Here is a 12354-nt window from a genome sequence, read left to right on the forward strand (position 1 = left end):
ACCGATTGGTAGTATGATATAGCGCTATAGGACTAGACACCCCATTCCTGTTGTCATGGAATGTCTGAAACCAATTTGTTTCTCCATCCAAATAGGGATTTCCTTTGTGGTATCCTTATAGTCTCAAAGGTGTAGTTTGATGCACTAGGTCTGAATGAATTCTTAAATCGCACCTTTAAAGTATATTTTGATATACTCCCAAAAGTACAGTTTGATATTCTCTCATGTGTGGTAATTGTACAGAACCAACATATATATTTTATCAACAAACCAAAACATATTTTTAATATGTTATTTACAAATCCAAAGTATACTGTTAATATGCTACTATAAGGTTATTCGTTTAACCTTACATTATTTTACAAAGCATAACTTTTGATTTATTCAAACACCTTGTTTTGTACATTTTTACTTGTGGTTTAAGAAATCTCATTTCACTTACCATACATAACTTTTGTTTATACATTACATGGTTTACATTTAACTTGAGTTATACAATAACCTTGGACTATTGGTTTAAACATGAACATGCTATATTGGTGGTTTAGTTTGCGTAAGTGACTTAAGTAACGAGGCGTGTGTAATATGATACAAGCATGGTGGATACGCCGCTGGTACTTCCTATATATAAGTGTTTGTATGGTATTACATATCGTAGCGTTATTTGAATCATTTCAATTTAAGTCATATAACACTTTATACAAATAACATACTTTTCATAAGACATTGTTTTACAACAACTTATCTTATCCAAACTCATTTTTACTAGGTATCCATTTAACCTTACATTTAATTATACATATCATCCGATCTTATCGTTTTTCAAATGATTTTCAAGACAAAGCAAATTACAAGGTTCATGACTGACTGTTATTAAACGTTTTCTTTAAACTCAAGTCATGAATCCTATATTCACAAAACCTATGTATCTCACAGGCATTTTTATGCTGACGTACCAATTTTTACACATGTTTCAGGTGCTGTCTTGAGATGATTGTTGATACATGCTACATTTAGGATGGACTCGTGCCTTAGCAACTTTAAAACTTGGAAGATCATAGTTGTACTTATTTGATTGTATTAGAACAATGAGTTCATTTAATCAATAAAACAATATTTCAATTTCCATGTGTTATGAAACAATGATTCTGTTACAACACTCCCCGATGTTTCCGCCACGTTTTGTTGTTCCACGTGGTCGGGGTGTGACATGTTTTACCATCTTTATATTGTGGGATCTATAAAAAAATTGGCTTTAGCACTATAAACTGTTAAAACACAGCACCAAGAACATGCTGATAAATTCCAGTAATCTTCTTCTGAACAATGGAATATGCGATGTAATGTGACATGGAATTTTAGTTAATGAACACATTGACTTCCAGATTTGAATTCGAAAATAATAAAAATTCCGAAAATTATGGAATTTTAGTTAATGAAGATACATTCCAAAAATAAGATTAAAATGTGAAATTACATGATAGCCCTTCTACTTAAAATCCCTCAATGACACATGTCCAATTCTTATTCCTTCCTAGACTTTCTAGGAAAAATAGACTTTCCACCCAACTCCTACTCTTATAGTATATACATATATATATATATATATATATATATATATATATATATATATATATATATATATGTGGTTCAAATGAAAACCACTAGTTATTGTGAAAACTCAAAAACTAATTAAAAAAAAGCCAAAACAACATACAAAAAAAAAATTTTTATTATTATTTTTTTTGCAAACCAAATTTCGCAGGTTTTTTTATATAAAAAAAATTTAAAAAAAAAATTTTTTTTTGTGTAGTGCACATGTGTAATACTACACATGTGTAGTACATGTGTATGTGTACTACACATGTGTGTATTATTACACATGTGCACTACACAAAAAAAAATTTTTTTTTTTGAAAAAAAGTTTTTTTTATATATAAAAACCAGCGATTTTTATAAAAAAAATTGAAAAAAAAAATTTGTGTGTTTTTTAGGCTTTTTTAGTTAGTTTTCGAGTTTTCACAATAAAAGTGGTTTTCATTTGAACCATCCCCTATATATATATAGGTAAAGGGTACTGTACAAATTCCCTTATCGTACATTACGTACGCTACAATCTCAGCCGTCAGATCATCTTCCTGCAATGAAAATCGCATGTTGTTTTTTTTTGTAATAATTTCGCATGTGATAATTTTGATGAAATAGCAGGTTGTTTTTTTGTAACAATTTCGCATGTGGTAATTCAATTTCGCATGTGATAATTTTGATGAAATAGCAGGTTGTTTTTTTGTAACAATTTCGCATGTGGTAATTCAATTTCGCATGTGATAATTTTGATGAAATAGCAGGTTGTTTTTTTGTAACAATTTCGTATGTGGTAATTCAATTTCGCATGTGATAATTTTGATGAAATAACATGTTGGTTTTTTGTAACAATTTCGCATGTGGTAATTTTGATGAAATCGCATGTTAAAAAACCAACATGCGAAATTGTTACAAAAAAACAACATGCGATTTTCAATGCGGGAAGATGATCTGACGGCTGAGATTATAGCGTACGTAATGTACGATAAGCGCATTTGTACGTTAACCGGCCCCTATATATATATAGTATATTCATCCATTTATTGTTCTAAAAAATGTTGGTGGTGGAATGGAAAAAGTTATCGTAAGATAATGTAGAGGTTTCAACTTCAAGTCTTGCCTCCACCACCAAGGTTTTATTTTTTAATTAACTAGAATTGAGACCCGCCGCAATGCGGCGGAGATTCTTTAGTTATAACTAAGTCGACCTAGGACCCGCATGTTATGTTAAACCTGTCAAACGGGAAAAAAATAGACAATGTAAAAACGTTCACCCATACACGCACGTTGCGTCATGTTAACTCGCAAAATTTAGAACGAAACGTAAAAACGTTAAACCAAAGACGCACGTTGCAATGTGTTAAGTCACAAAATTTAGAACCAAGCATAAGGCGGAAAATTTGCGGAAAGGGAAAACTATAAAGGCTCAAATTTGAAAGTAAAAAAAGTTGTGAGGTAGATTGCAAAAGATAAAAAGTTTTGGGTTAAAATTAAAAAAAACAAATAGTTTTGGGTTAAAAGTAAAAAAAAAACAAATAGTTTTGGGTTAAAAGTAATTTATGAAATACTTTTGGATGAAAAGTAAAAAAAATCAATTTTTTTTTTTGGAAAACCTCTAAAGCTAAGGTTACGACAACCATATGCATAACCATTTTTTCTTTGGAAAACCTCCAAAGCACACCCCGCGTTGCGGCGGGGCGTAAAACGATGTCAAATAGTACTAATGTCACACAACTGTGATCGACCACCAACACTGACTCGACCTAGGATCTGCGTGTTGTGACGAACCTGTCAAACATGAAAAAAAATAGAGGTAAAAACGTTGAACCACACATGCACGTTGCGCCGTGTTAACTTGCAAAATTTGAAACAAAACATAAAAAAGTTGAGCCACACTCGTACGTTGCGTCGTATTAACTCGAAAAATTTAGAACTATACGTAACGAAACGTAAAAACGTTAAACCAAAGACGAAAAGTATAATTGACAAAAGTTGTGAAGTTAAATTGCAAATGATGAAAAGTTTTAAGTTAAAATTAGAAAAACAAACTTTTAGGGTTAAAATTGCAAAAGGTAAAAACCTTTGGATTAAAACAAAAAAATCAAGTTTCTTTTTTTTTTTTTTTTTTTTTGAAAAATCCCCAAAACACAAGTTACAAGTGTTTATGCATGGAAAAGTTATTTATATATGGAATAATTTACTTTAACCATAATTTTGGCTCCAATTCTTTTTGTCGCCCGAGCCCTAAATTTTTTTCAGACTTCTTAGGGACGGATAAATATATGTTATATCCACAGTTAAATGCCCGAATAGTCCCTGTGGTTTGGCCTTGTTTCACCTTTAGTCCCTAACTTTCTAAAATTACCTCTGTAGTCCCCAACTTTTCAATTTTCGTTTCCGGATAGTCCCTGGTGCGGATGAAGTTAGTTTTCTCAGTTAAGGAGGGGGTGAAATGACTAGAATGCCCTTAATAATTAATAAACCTAAGCCTTTTACCCACCCCACCCCCACCCCCACCAACACCCCTCTCTCCTTTTCTTCCATTTTCCCCACTTCTGATCTACATGACCAAATCACCATCACCACCTTCACACCTTCAGACCTCTACTCTGGCACCTGCTCCGACACTGTCGCCACCACCGCCTTCGTCCCTGCCATCACGACTCCCATCACGACCTTCACACTTCCACACCACCACACCCAAATCCCAACCGCCACCAGACTAGAATTTCTACCCCAAACTGTATCAGTTTCACTGTTTTAACCTAAATCCAAACACAAACAATAAATTCTCCAAAAACAAAACAAATTTCATCATCATTCTGTTTTCCGTACCAATGATTTAGACCTAAATCCCGAAACAAATTCAATGCGTACGAGATAACGAACAAATGCTTAGATCATCAAAACACAAAATCAATACCTGTTGAATACAAGTAGGAGGAAAGTAAATCTCCATAGCGAGAATTGCAACATTTTGAGGAGCCGTAACTGATCAAGAAATTAGCCACAAAGTTAACTATCCACAACAAACAAACAGATCGAACGGTGGATCTCTCTCAACGATTACAAGTAATCGATGATATTGATTTTGGGAGAATCTTTTGTTGGAAAGTTGTGAGGGGTGAGGAGGCGTTACATGCTAGTGATACATATATACAGCAATCACGAGAACTTGCTGACAATGTATCTGTTTGAGACTTTGCGTGTTGTGGTGAGCGACGAACGGTTCTGGCGGGGGGTGGTTGTGGTAGTGATGATAGTGGTGGTGGCTGAGTGTTGATGGCGACGGTGGAGGTCCGGTGAACGAGAGAGAAAGAAAGAAAAGGGTGGGATAGGTAAAAAGTGGGCCCACATGCTTTCAATATTAAATAACTAAGTAAATAGATAAGTAATAATATTTTTATTAGTAACAAGGGCATTTTAGTCATTTCACCCTCTACTTAACTGAGAAAACTAACTTCATCCGCGCCAGGGACTATGCGCGAACGAAAATTGAAAAGTTGGGGACTATAGAGGTAATTGTAGAAAGTTAGGGACTAAAGGTGAAAAAAGATCAAACCACAGAGACTATCCGGGCATTTAACTCTTATATCCATGTTATAATTTGTCAAACCCACCAAGTAATGCAATCTCAAAGGCATGTCACACAATGGTGAGGTTTGTAGAATCACATCTAATGGTCTTCTTTGTATGCCTTTTTGTGTTCTTGGTGTGCCATCGATATATATTCTTGTATTTTAACCATTTTTTTCATGTCACGTGTTTCTGTTATACATCCTAACTAATATTATCATCTTTTAAGTAATATATGAAAAGAGAGACCATAATGAGATGAGAGCACTTCCACTCCCACCACCACCAAATTGTGCAACACCTTGTGCTCCATCAAAGCTACTAATAGGCCCTCTTGTTGCGTTGAGTTAATCGCATGTGTATTTTCTTGTGTTTATAAATATGTGATAAGAGTTGTATAAGTACTAAAGAAGAAAACATGTTGTTATCTATATTATTAAAGAATAATAATATATAATAAAGAATAAATATATTATTAGTACTCTACCTATATAACTATTAACAGTTTTTTCTTTTATGATAATTATAAAGTACTAAGGATATATTCAGGACCGGAGGGCCGGCTCATCTGCTTTAGAGGCCCAAGACGAAATGAAAACCTGAGGCCCTTATCCATCTTTAAAGAAGGAATTTAAGCAATGTAAGTTTAGATGATTAATAGAAGACTTGCATAACAAGAACCGACTAGCAGTTGTTCTCCTGAAAAATAAAATCCAAATCAAAATGATACTAATACGAGTGACAAAAAAAAAAAAAAAAGAAAAAAGAAAAAGAAAGATGTTACATGATGATCATCCTTGGACCTCATTTGGGTTGATGAAATATGTTATTCAAAAAGCTTTTGCTGCACAAGTAAAATAAATCATGAAAATAGTTAATTTTAGTCATCGACTTTACCCATCAATTGAAAAGCAAATTAAATTAGGATGGACTGGACTAATTATAATGGATTGATTTTCCTTGAATTTGCAACAGGAAATAAAAGAAATTAAATGGATCATGGACCCAATTAAAAGAAATACAAGTTCATGGATCAAGTGGGCCGTAATAAACAAAGTGATTAGGATGTCAAAATGGAACATGTGAGCTAGCAAGTGTATAACTGGTTTGGTCCCAAACCGAACCAGTTTCAAAACCAACCTGTTTTTTTTAAAGGGCCAAACCTGTCTGGGCCAAAACGGTTCAGGTTAGGAATTGGTTTTGGGCCTAAATAATTCAAACCTATACGATTCAATTAGGGTGGGCTTCGAACCGGTTTTGACCCAACCCAATATAAAACACTTGTTTTGATTTTTTTATTTAACCATTTAAGTTAAACAAATACAAACAAGTAGAAATACTTCTTTAATATTGCTAAAAACTGATAAATAATACAAAAAAAAAACATTGGTAAAAAAATTACAAGTGGTAGATAATCAAGTGCGGTTTCCTTTGTTTGCCATCGAAGCTTGACCTTCGATCAGTTTGTGTTTCAGACCCTTGCAATGCTTTTTTAGTATGTGGTTTTTCACATTCGAATTTGCATCTTTTACAAATAATTTACCACATAACTTGCAACAAGTCTTGTTCGGCCCACTCAACATTTCGCATAATTCGACATTTCTTCATATTTCATGTTTTCTTTTTGTACGCATCGTGTGAATCACCGTAAGTGCGCTAGATGGTCCACAATCAACCGATGATTGCGTGATTGATGATATCATTCCAGAGTTATTTGAATGTAATCGAAAACGTGAGTGTGTTTTGATCGTTTTTTGGGATTAGAGAGCGTTTTTAATTGTTGTTATTCAACCAAAACACCCTTACATATTATACTAGTTTAGGGGATACAAAAACACAAAAATATGACAAAAAGGGCAAAAGTCAACCCAACGGCCAAAAAACAACTATATTGTCGTTGGGTGTGTTTAACGGTATAAACTGTTTTTTTTCCTGGATCATAAACTGGTTTGGGTTGAACCAGTATTTTTTAAAAAGTAAAAGTATATATAAAACTGGTCCCAAGTCGGGGGGTCGGGTTGGGCCCAAACCGGTTTGTGCCAAACCGCTTTTTCTCCCAGGGTTGGGCCAACTTGGTTTTCATGCCGGTGGGACCAAACCAGATTTTTTTGTACACTTCTAGACTTCTAGCTACCAAGACTATAATTGGGCTAATTTAGTCAAACTCTTGGGCCGGACTTTAAATGGAATCATCAGGCAATCAATAATTAGGCATGGATTTGGGCTGTACTCTTGGGCCGGACTTTAAATGGAATCATCAGGCAATCAATAATTAGGCATGGATTTGGGCTGTACTCTTGGGCTTAGTAAACATAAAAAGGCAAGCAGGTCACCAGCAGAGGCGCACACGTTGGTTTTTTTGAAACCATAACCGGTTTAACACCGGTTCAGTTCCGCTCCAGTTTGACCTGTTTGAAAGCCCGGTTGCAGTTCAGTTTTGGCTTTGGTTCGTAAACCGATTCTTGAGCGCACATTTCAATCTTTTTTTAGGACACAGTTTTTTTTTTTACATAAAGTGCAACTTTTATTAATTTTGGTTCGTAAACCGATTCTTGAGCCACATTTCAATCTTTTTTTAGGGGACAGTTTTTTTTACACTTTTTATTAATGTGTATGTAAATGTATAAGTATATTTGTATGTATTTGGGTATGTATGCATATTTATTTTATGTGATGTGTATTTGTATGTATTTGTAGTGTATATATGTGTATTTGAGTGTATGTTAGTGTATGTGTATTTATGTGTTAGTGTATGTATCTGTATGTGTAAGTGTGTGCGCCCAATTTTTTCAACCAATTTGTGTAAAAGCCGGTACGTTTTGGTTTTTGATATGAAGGGAGAATCGGTGTGGAACCTACAGTTTGGATTAGGGATGAGCTCGATACCAACCGTTACCTGTAAGACCCAACTCAAATTAACGCAATTATAATAACCAAGACGCATTTTATACTAAAATGCAAGCTTTCAAAAACTTTTCCAGGTTAACATTCTTACATGTATAGAAATATTCCAAAATATAATTCTAAGTGTTTACAATATTCACTTTTAACTAGAACAAAATAAGATCATTGCGGAAGCTTTAAATGTCGTGTGTTCGGTCCTTTTCGTCGCTTGATCATCATCTGGGACTCTCGACATTCACCTATGATCAAAACCAACTTAAAAGTTAGTTATGATAGTTAAATAATAAGTACAACAAGGTAAATGGGTCAAACAAACAAAATAAAACAAAATTTCCAGCAACATGTCTCTCGCGCCCCGCGAGAGACTTAGTCGAATTCTTCGCGGCCCGCGACACTTGTCGCGCTACGCTACAGCTTTCCCAGTTCCTGGTCGCGCGACGCGACGCCTTGATTTCGACAGACTGTTTGGTTTTTGATGCAGCATTTGCCCAGCTACAATACCTAACCAAATTCTAACTTAAAATTTTCATAACTTTCATTCTACAAATCCGTTTTTCGTAATTCTTTTTCCTATGCGTCCGTAATTTAATTACGGACTCGCTTATCATCATTGTTCGCATCGAAATCCGGTTTATAAGCGAACGACTTATAAATCCTTATTTTAACAAATATTCGACCCGTTTAGTTTTATGTCGCGCTACATGTTATTCATCAATAGTTGTTCGTAAACATAATTACCCATTCCCCGGGCTTATCAACATTGGCGTTTCGCTTCCATCCCATGGTTTGCGCACGCAATGGTGTTGTGCTTGTTATCAATGTTTCAAGCATGCCAATTTATACAAATTTCTACAAAGTATAATTCTAAACTTTTGACCCAATATCAAGGGTTCGTTAAATCAAATCTAGCGTATCTATTTCTTGGCTTGCGCACTCATAACACTAACTCATTGTGTGACATTCTAGTCGCTTCAAACATTGTCGTTTTTAAACATAGTTTTGACCCGTTTGGTTGTCGAGTGAACTTCGTCACTTCATTGACTTACCAAACATACTTTAACCGTTTATTTTGACCCATTCGGTTTGTCGAGTGAACTTCGTCACTTCTATGACTTACCAAACATACTTTAACCGTTTATTTTGACCCGTTCAGTTTGTCGAGTGAACTTTGTCAGTTCTATGACTTACCAAACATATTCTAATCATTTATTTTGACCCGTTTAGTCGTCGAGCGAACATCGTCACTTCTATGACATACCAAACATATTCTAATCATTCATTTTGACCCGTTTAGTTGTCAAGCGAACTTCGTCACTTCTATGACATATCAAACATATTCTAATCATTCATTTTGACCCGTTTAGTTGTCGAGCGAACTTCGTCACTTCTATGACATACCAAACTCATATATTATACTACAATTCCATTAACAATTCTAAGACCAATGTTTATGCATAATGTAACGAAACTAAAACTTACGTACCTTTAGTGCTTTTCCTTCAAGCGCGTATCAACTCCGGCTCGTCCGCTTGAAGATTCAATTCCTTTGCCTATAGAGTTCAATCAACGACTTGTTTATAACTCTTATTATTTCATATAACGCAAAATTCACCATAACATTCAAATATGCGTTTTTACTCAAAATTTCAACATCTAGTTTTCTTTTAGGCATTTCAACAAACACCTAAAGGGCATAATTTTGCAAAATCAATAACAAAGTTTCATGACTAGTTATTTAGCCAATTTTGAGCATTTTTCACAAATTCAAATGTCTAGTTTACACATCAACACCTAGACTTATTTCATGGAGCTCAAATAACACTAGATTGATAATCATAATTCTAGTGTTCATCATCTTTCTACAAAACCCATTTAACACTTAAATGGATGGTTACGGACCTCATATCTATGAACACTAATTCAACAAACTATTGACTAGGGTTTGCTCCTAGACATGATTTCATCCTAATTTCATCCAAGCATCAATCGTGCAAGCCAAATTTTCGATTTCATTTCACCAAGAATTCAAGATGGAACTAAATAATGAAATTTGGCATACCTTATGATCCCTTCATGAAGGTGATCACTAATTTGAGCTTAGATTTTGATTGGACTTGATTTGCCCCTTCAATTTGATGAAATTATGTTGATTAGGGTTTGAGCTTGAGAGCTCTTCTTGGCTCCTGTGGTTTGTGCGACTAGAACACACACAAAGGTGTGTGTTTTGGTGTTTTTAGTTTTAATTAATAAAACCCATTTCTCATTTTAACCATTTTAGTCCCCCAACTTTACCCAGGTTTATAAAGAGTGCTTTTAACCATGTTTTCCTTATTACTACAGGACTTGTGATTAACTAGGTTATTTATTCCTAGTTATTTTATCTTGTTTATAACCAACAATTAATATAAATAAATATATATATATATATATATATATATAATCTATATTTTTAAGGTGTTACATTACCGGTATCGAAAATCCCCAAAATTGGGTACCGTGGTACCAAATATGTCCGGTACGGTATGTGTGAGTGCATATGTCTATTGCTTGCGTCAATAACGTATCATAGCTGAAACAGATGTTCAAGACAAGGTCCAGAAAAGTCCATCCTCACGAAAGGTCCATCCTTGCTAAGGTCCATCCTCACTAAGGTCCATCCTTGCTAAAGTCCATCCTTGCTAAGGAGTTGCCTATAAATAGGATGTTAGTCTTGTTCATTTCTAACTTTGGATGCTTGAGTAACGAAACTCTGTCCAAGTGTTTTCACGGTTATGTACTGATTATCAATCAATAGAAAACACATTATATTTAGCTTGTTCTTGTCTGATCCACTCACGTACTTGGATTCAGCACAAGATACGTGATCTACGCAGTCAACGGAGTTATGGAATCGATCCTAACACGAATCCATAGTATGGTTCGGTACCGGTATTTGAGGGTAAATATCGGTATCATACCGGACCGGTACCGAAATGTCAAAAGTCGGTACCGAATCAGTACAAAAATGTACCCGGTTCGGTAAATTCGGTACCGGACCCGGTACCATTTGCTCATCCCTAGTTTGGATTACAAACTAAACTGGTTTAGCTTGTATCGGTTGCGAACCTAAAACTGGTTCGAGTTGGTTTGGCTGGTTTTAGTCCCCGAATCTTTTTTTTTTTTGTGACTCTACTTGCATGTGCATGGGTTTTTTAGTTGGCTACTATTGTTGGTATTGAGTAAACTCCAGTCTAATCAGGGTCGTCCTAAGAATCTATGAGAAATCGAATGGCTTTGTAGGGTAATTTTGTAAAATGACATTTTAGGGTAATTTTGATCCTATGAGGTAATTTTGTAGAGTATCATCATTACTCTACAAATAATCTTGTAGGGTAATTTAATCTTGTAGGGTAATTTTGTAGAGCATCATAATTAGTCTATAAATGATCTTGTATGGTAATTTTGATCTTGTAGGGTAATTTTAATCTTATAGGGTAATTTTGTAGAGAATCATAATTACTCTACAAATGATTTTGTAGGGTAATTTTAATCATGTAGGGTAATTTTGATCATGTAGAGTAATTACGAGTAAAATAATTACGAAAATGCCACCACGTTTTTTTACCTTTTTATGTCTTTAGTACATTTTGTACCATAAGGCTATTTGTACATGATCTTTACCCTAAATGAGAATTGGGTATATTTATTTGTGTGGGCCTAAAGTAAATGTTGCGTTTAATTGGGTTAAATGAGAATTAGGTATATTTATGTATGTGGGCCTAAAGTAAATAGAATAAGTTAATAGGTTTAAAATCATATTGGGTTTTAACTTTTAAATTTTACTATATGCTTAGATTTAACTATATATAGATATATGTATATATAAAAACAACTAAAAAAACCTTGGGGCCATGAGAGAGTGGACCTTCTAACACCCGACAAACTTTGGAGAGAAAAATAACATAAAAAAGTGAGGCGTCTAAAGTGTAGTTTTGTCAAAGTTAACATTAAGTGACTTAAGTGTAAGTAAAAGTGCAATTCCAGGGGCTAAAATGATTAAAATAGGTTACTTAAGGGATAAGTAATCATATTTGGAAGTTGGAGGACTTATAATAAACATTTTGAATGCTCGACACTTTATGGACCGCAAAGGATAAACAAGACAGTTGTTTATGGTCCATAAGAGGCCGTCGACAACTATGAACCGTAGATTCATAGACCACAATGCAAAGGTCTGTAAGGTATTCCCCTAAGGTTCCATAAGAAGTCAATCAGAATTTTATTTAATTTTTTAACTTTGATTAAACCTAA

General features: G+C 34.4%; 1 long non-coding RNA gene across 1 annotated transcript; it reads right to left on the bottom strand.

Annotated features, from left to right (window-relative positions):
- Positions 1 to 8108: 8108 nt before the first annotated feature.
- Positions 8109 to 10254, bottom strand: LOC110906542. The gene is made up of 3 exons (XR_002573854.2): positions 10124 to 10254; positions 9548 to 9614; positions 8109 to 8303 (listed from the first exon to the last, which is right to left on the bottom strand). It is a non-coding gene; the product is annotated as an uncharacterized LOC110906542 (long non-coding RNA).
- Positions 10255 to 12354: the final 2100 nt, after the last annotated feature.

This window comes from Helianthus annuus, chromosome 2 (assembly GCF_002127325.2).
Source record: "Helianthus annuus cultivar XRQ/B chromosome 2, HanXRQr2.0-SUNRISE, whole genome shotgun sequence".
NCBI classification, from domain to species: domain Eukaryota; kingdom Viridiplantae; phylum Streptophyta; class Magnoliopsida; order Asterales; family Asteraceae; genus Helianthus; species Helianthus annuus.